The sequence below is a fragment of the Myotis brandtii genome, unplaced genomic scaffold (assembly GCF_000412655.1).
Source record: "Myotis brandtii unplaced genomic scaffold, ASM41265v1 scaffold174, whole genome shotgun sequence".
Taxonomy (NCBI): Eukaryota; Metazoa; Chordata; class Mammalia; order Chiroptera; family Vespertilionidae; genus Myotis; species Myotis brandtii.
The window spans coordinates 1,358,722-1,365,473 of NW_005356437.1; the positions used below are offsets into that span (position 1 = coordinate 1,358,722).

Genomic DNA, 6,752 nt, shown 5'->3' on the forward strand with positions numbered 1-6,752 from the left:
AGAACGACTGGGAATGACTGGTCACTATGACACACACTGACCACCAAGGGGCAGACGCTCAATGCAGGAGCTGCCCCCTGGTGGTCAGTGCACGCCCACAGAGGGAGCTCTGCTCAGCCACAAGCCAGGCTGCCAGCTGCCAGTACAGCAGTGGTGGTAGGAGCCTCTCCCACCTCAGCAGCACTAAGGATGTCCGACTGCAGCTTAGGCCTGCTCCCCGCTGGCAAGTGGACATCCCCCGAGGGCTCCCGGCCTGCCAGAATGATGTCTCACTGCCAGCTTAGGCCCAATTCTCCAGGGAGCGGGCCTAAACCAGCAGGTGGTCATCCCCCAAGGGGTCCCCGACTGCGAGAGGGCACAGGCCAGGCTGAGGGACCCCCCGAGTGCACAAATTTTTGTGCACTGGGCCTCTAGTAAAATATAAAAGGTTAGTTATAACAGCATTACTTGTATTAGCAAAAGATTAGAAATAACCAAAATGCCTATTAATGGAGAACTGATTAAAGTACATGCAACAATGGAACTATCTCCAGGTAGATGGTGTCCCTTTCAAGTCACTCTTTTCCCCTGAAGTCATAAAGAGATATAGAAAGTTTCCATATACCAATATAGAATGATCTGCAGAATATATTATGAAGTAGAAAAAAAAACAAAGGCACAGAATAGTATATAGAGTCATCTGTGTGTATAAAGAGGTAACGGGAAAGGTGCCAACAATGGAAGAGAGATTGCTCTAAATATAACTTGTTTATATAGTTTTGATCTTAAAATCACGTATATTTACATATTCAAAAATAAAATTAAAAGGTAGAAAGAAGAAAAATCTAAAAAGGAACTGAAACACATTTACAGAACTACAGTATTTTGGTGACATAGCACAGAAGAAAAGGAACAATTTCTAGTGATTTTAGAATATAGATTTGGGTCTGTGCCTTCTAAATGGATTATATTCAGTAATATTGTTGTATTGCTATTTTTAAAGTATTTTATGTATATTTTTGGGTAAAATAAGTGTTGCAAAAAGTTGGTAATTGTTGAATAAAGTCTTAGAAGTTTATCAGCTTTTTATATGATATATCAACTTCTATATCAACTTTCTTATAACTTAAACTAGAGGCCAGATGCACGAAATTCATGCAAGGGGCTCAGCCCTCGCAGCCCTGACTGCCTTTGGCCCTCACAGCCCCAGCTTCGTCCGGATGGTCGTTCCGCTGTTTGGCTGTTTGGTCAATTTGCATATTATGCTTTTATTATTATAGAAGATTTAGTCTGGAAAGTCCTTTGACAGATTGAGTAAAGTGGGAATGAAGTACAAAATTACATAATAAGGACAGCTAACATGATAGAGTACATGTTATGTGGCAGGAATAGTGCTGTTCCTGCTTTATAGTGATACTAGAGGCCCAGTGCACGGATTTGTGCACATTGAAAAGAAATTAATTAGAAGGTGGCCGATGGTACGGGACTGGGTGAAAAGGGCTGGACATACCCTGGAGCCAATCTCTCCTGGTCCCTCCCCAAACGGCCGCACCTGGGGCAGCACCAGGACTCAAAGGGTGTCTGCAGAGTGAGCAGGTCCCTCCGGCCGGTGGGGTCCCTCCGCCTGGCCTGCTGGGATTGGGCCGAAACCGGCTCTCCGACATCCCTCGAGGGGTCCTGGAGTGGGAGAGGGCACTCTGCAAAGTTGCTGTCACTCAGCAGCTCCTGCGTTGAGTGTCTGCCCCCTGGTGGTCAGTGCGCATCATACCTACTGGGCTGTCAGCCAGTTGGCCGGTCACTCGGACTTTTATATATATAGATAACTCTTGCTGCTATATCATTAGGCTTTTACTGCTATCCATTAAGACTCATAATATTGGCCCTGGCCAGGTAGCTCACTTGGCTAAAGTGTTGTCCCAATATGCCAAGATTGCAGGTTTAATCCCCAGTTGGGGCACATACAAGAACCAACCAATTAATGCATACATAAATGGAATAACATATTTATGTTTATCTCTCTCTCTCTCTGTAAAAATCAATTTAAAGGTGGAAGGAGGGCGAGAAGAGATTAATCAAAGAATTTATATGCATACATGCATTGCCCATGGACACAGACAATAGACAGGTAAAGGCCTGGGGTGGGGTGGGAGGCGGGTGGAGGGAGATAAAGGGGGGAAATGGGGACATCTGTAATACTTTCAACAATAAAATAAATTTTAAAAAAGTTTTTTCAAAAGGTAAATAGAAATTTTTTAAGTTAATTTAAAATAAATTACTATGCAGCATGAAAAAGATAACAGAGAGCCTCATATATTGATATGGAAAGTAGTTAATATATTGTTAAATAAAAAAAGCAGGTCATCAAGCAGTATAAAAAAGTCAGTTAAAAAAAAAAGACTCGTGATATTTTCCTATGAGGTTTAGAGCAGTTGAGATTTAAACGAGATCCATATGATTCCAAAGCCAGTGCTTTTTCTAATACATTATTGCAGGGTGTACATCATATATTGAGAAGAAAGAACATCAAAAACTAAATGTTCTATTTAAACCTGTAGCTGCTGCTCAGAAAATAAAAGATGCAGAACCAAAGTTAGTGGTTTGTCGTTCTTCATGCAAGAGCAGTGAACTAAAGGAGAGCAGTGTATGTTTTCTCTTGTCTCTGATGGGAAATTGTAAACACACACACTGACACACACAAGTCCTTATATTGATTTTGGAGATAAAAATTTTACAAAGATTTTATTCATGACTGAAATTATTAAAAGACATGAACTAAAAGTATGACAAAGCAGAAAAGGAAACAAAAACCAGTGGGCATGGGTTTTCATGATGTTGTTAAAAGCAAAACACCCTTCAAAACTTCTCTGTGTGACACTTCAAAGCTCTTCTAAGCTTCACATATTCTTTTCATACTAGTTTAAATAAGTGTGTTTCCTCCTGTAGAAGATAAGGGCTATGTAGATTTGAGAGGTGCTAGAGTTTCCCTCACACAGCCCACACCTTCACATTTCTGCTTCCTCCTGATGATAAAATATTTGCCTTCAGTTTACCTACTACTTTTTAAAAGATCTACCACTGGAAGTTGTTGGGGTAGAGGGATATTTCTATTTTAATTTGATTTATCTGTATAAGATTATGATAGAAATTTAATTTTATAATTCTACTAGTATATACCAGATAACAAAAAAAATACGATGAATTTGCTGTAAAGATTTTCAAAATTAATTTTGAACCTTTTTCTTTTTTCAGAAGCTGTGTTGGTCAGTGACTTTGTTGAAGGCTGAGAGTTGAAATGAATTTGCAGATGACACACAATTTCTAAGGTAAGCTAATACAATAGTTCAATCAAGATTATAAGTGCTCTTGACAGACATGTAGACTATAGTAACACTAAAATAAAATGTATCAAGAATAAATATAATAACTATTTAAGTTTTACAAAACAATTGCAGAAGTATTAAATAGACTTCCACTTCTGACAATATGATAGGCTACAGATCACCAAATATGTAAACTACTGATTCAATTGATTCAATATTTTAAAAACACTTTATAATAAATAGATGAAAATATAAGAAAATAAGGGAAACTTTCTGGGGCTAGAAACAAAACAAGTACATTCTGTGAGGTAAGCAAGTGCTAAAGTCACTGAATACTTTGGGAGTACCCATGGATTTCTGTTGGCATAGAAACTTGTACATGGAGAGAAATGGGGACTGGTGAAAATTCCTTAGATTCTAAAAAGTGTAGGGGGCCTGATCAGAGACCATTTTGGAGAAGTGTGAGTACGGGAAAACGCAGTTTATTCTTGTATTACTATTTATTAATTACTGTATTCTTTTCCATATGAACAATTGGAAGCCTACTATTGCCTCACCCTGTATATATATACATATACATGTATTTTATGATGTAAAAGTAATAGTCATTTCTGCTATAAAACTTGTTTTGAAAACACAGATTTGTTCTAACATGATTAATATGTTAGGGAACAGTATGAGCATAATGCAGATTTCTCATTTGCCCTTGTGCAGTTTCATTCATGAGAAACACTACATGAATGCAGAAAACCATCCAATTGAACCAAGCCACAAGGAATACACAAAATACCCATGTGCACACACCTACAACACCTACTAGCCATCTCATTGTACCACATATTAAATGTTACATCCATTCATATTTGATGTTAAAACTTTCCAGCTGATTTCAGATAACCCTATTTCTACTGTTTCAAAATAACACACAAGCTACAACTCTTCTAATACCCAATTTCACAAGCAATGTCAGGTCTATTTCAAGATGAAGTGCCATACTTATTGTAGTATTTATATATTTTCTGACCATTTAACATGTGTAAAACTTTGCTACTGTTTTTATTGGTTCCTACCTTTTTAAAAAATATTTTTATTGATTTGAGAGAGAGAGAGAAACATCGACGTGAGAGAAATATCAATCTGTTGCCTCCATCATGCACCCAACCCAAAACCTGGACATGTGCCCTGACCAGAAATCAAACCAGCAACCTTTTGGTACATGGTATGATGCTCAACCAATTGAGCACACTGGCAAGGGCAGGTTCCTACCTTTTATAAAAAACTAGAGGCCCGATGCACGAAATTTGTGCATGGGTAGGGTCCCTAGGCCTGGTCGGCGATACGGGCCGATAAGTGGGGCAACCAGCGCGGCAACCAGGGGGCCCCCTCTGACACCTGCCTTGTCGGGCCTGACGCCACCCACTCGCCAGCCCCGCCCCCCGCCACTGCGGTTGGTCGCCTCCCTCGGCAGGGTGATTGGGGGGCCCCACTGGCATCCACCTTGGCTGACCTGGGGCCTGCAGGTTGGGGGCAACTCCTGCATTGAGTGTCTTCCCCCTGGTGGTCAGTGTGTGTCATAGCGACCAGTCCTTGCACCAGTCGTTCCACTCTTCGGTCGATTTGCATATTAGGCTTTTATTATATAGGATGTCTCTGACAAAGTTTTTGAGTATTGAGCTCTAACCTCATATACCCCATAATTCCTTTGGTTCTTATTGCATGATTTTATGTAGCATGGTGTTTTGGCAAAACCTGACTATACATGTTTATTATAGATCATTTGAAAAACATACATGAATACAAGAAGAAAATAATCACCAATGATCCAACATTAACATTTTTGTAATCTTTCCATGTCCATATGGAAGGAAATGTTTATGTAAAAAAATACAATAAAAATTTGAGGCACATATTTTTTATTAAGTTTAGCATCTTGGATTTTTCTAACGAGATATTTTATAATAAACATATCCTCATTTCTTTAAATATTTTTAAGAACATGATCATGATATTCTATATAGATGAATGAACTACACTCAATGTTTAGCAGGTATGCTTAATGCCCTATGCCTGTGCTGGTTGTGTGGACAACTGCTTTGTCTGGTCAATGCTCATCCCATATATAATCCTTCAGAGTATTATAGTATGATCCTTTGTATATCTGTGATGTCTGTGGTGACTTCTCTCTCATTTCTAATTTTGTTTATATGAGTCTTTTCCCTTTTTGCCTTAGTCATGGGTTTGTCAATTTTATTCATCTTTTCAAAGAACTTGTTCTTTGTTGTATTAATTTTTTGTGTAGTCTTTTTGTTTTCTATTTCAATCAATTCTGCTCTAATTTTTATTATTTCCTTCCTTCTGCTGACTTTGGGTTGCTTTTGTTCTTCTTTTTCTAGTACTTTAAGATGTAAAGTTAGGATGTTCACTTGTGATTTCTCTTGTTTCTTGAGATAGGCCTGTAATTATAGAAAACTTCCCTCTTATTACTGCTTTCACTGCATCCCAGAAGTTTTGATATGTTGTCTTATCATTCTCATTTGTCTCTATATATCTTTTGATCTTACCTTTTATTTCTTCTTTGACCAAGTTATTTTTTAGTAGTATGTTGTTTAATCTGTAAGTATTTGTGGGGTTTTTTACTTTCTTTTTGCAGTTGATTTCTAATTTCAAGGCATTGTGGTCAGAGAATATGCTTGTATAATTTCAATCTTCTTTCATTTGTTGATGTTATTTTTGTGACCAACATATGGTATATCCTTGAGAATGTTCTGTGTGCACTGGCAAAGAATGTATAATCTAATGTTCTATGATGAAAGGCTTTGTAAATGTGAATTATGTCTATTTGGACTAGTGCCGTGGTCGGCAAACTGTGGCTCGCGAGCCACATGCGGCTCTTTGGCCCCTTGAGTGTGGCTCTTCCTAAGCCTTAGGAATACCCTAATTAAGTTGACAATAATGTCTTTACCTATATAGTTTAAGTTTAAAAAATTTGGCTCTCAAAAGAAATTTCAATCGTTGTACTGTTGATATTTGGTTCTGTTGACTAATGAGTTTGCCGACCACTGGTCTAGTGTGTAATTTAAGGCCAATATTTCTTTAATGATTTTCTGTCTGGATGATCTATTTAGAGCTGTCCATGGAGTATTAAGGTCCCCAACTATGATTGTATTTTAATCTGTTTCTCCCTTTAGTTCTGTGAGTAGTTGTTGTATATATCCTATCTAATAAAAGAGAAACATGGTAATTAGCCATACCTCTGCTACCCTTCCCATTGGCTAATCAGGGCGATATGCAAATTAACTGCCAGCCAAGATGGCGGCCGGCAGCCAGGCAGCTGGAAGCGAACATGAGGCTTGCTTGCTTCAGTGACGGAGGAAGCCAACGTTCCCCGCCTGCCGCTGCCGGCCTCTGAGCTTGCAGTTTGAAACATTGTTACAAATATAGAAGCTAAACAAA

At 38.6% G+C, this 6,752-nt stretch overlaps 1 protein-coding gene across 6 annotated transcripts in view; it reads left to right on the plus strand.

The window, feature by feature from the left end:
• The window catches only part of CAB39L (calcium binding protein 39-like), a 181,906-nt gene that overhangs the window by 44,460 nt on the left and 130,694 nt on the right, over positions 1 to 6,752 (plus strand). For 4 of the 6 annotated variants that reach the window (XM_014537203.1, XM_014537205.1, XM_005863204.2 and 1 more), the window contains exons 1-2: positions 2,062 to 2,104; positions 3,229 to 3,302. The gene's annotated coding sequence lies outside the window, so the exon portion shown is untranslated. Of the gene's footprint in view, positions 1 to 2,061; positions 2,105 to 2,907; positions 2,919 to 3,228; positions 3,303 to 6,752 lie in introns of those variants that run through there. The other 2 variants (XM_014537206.1, XM_014537204.1) reach the window with 2 other exon arrangements.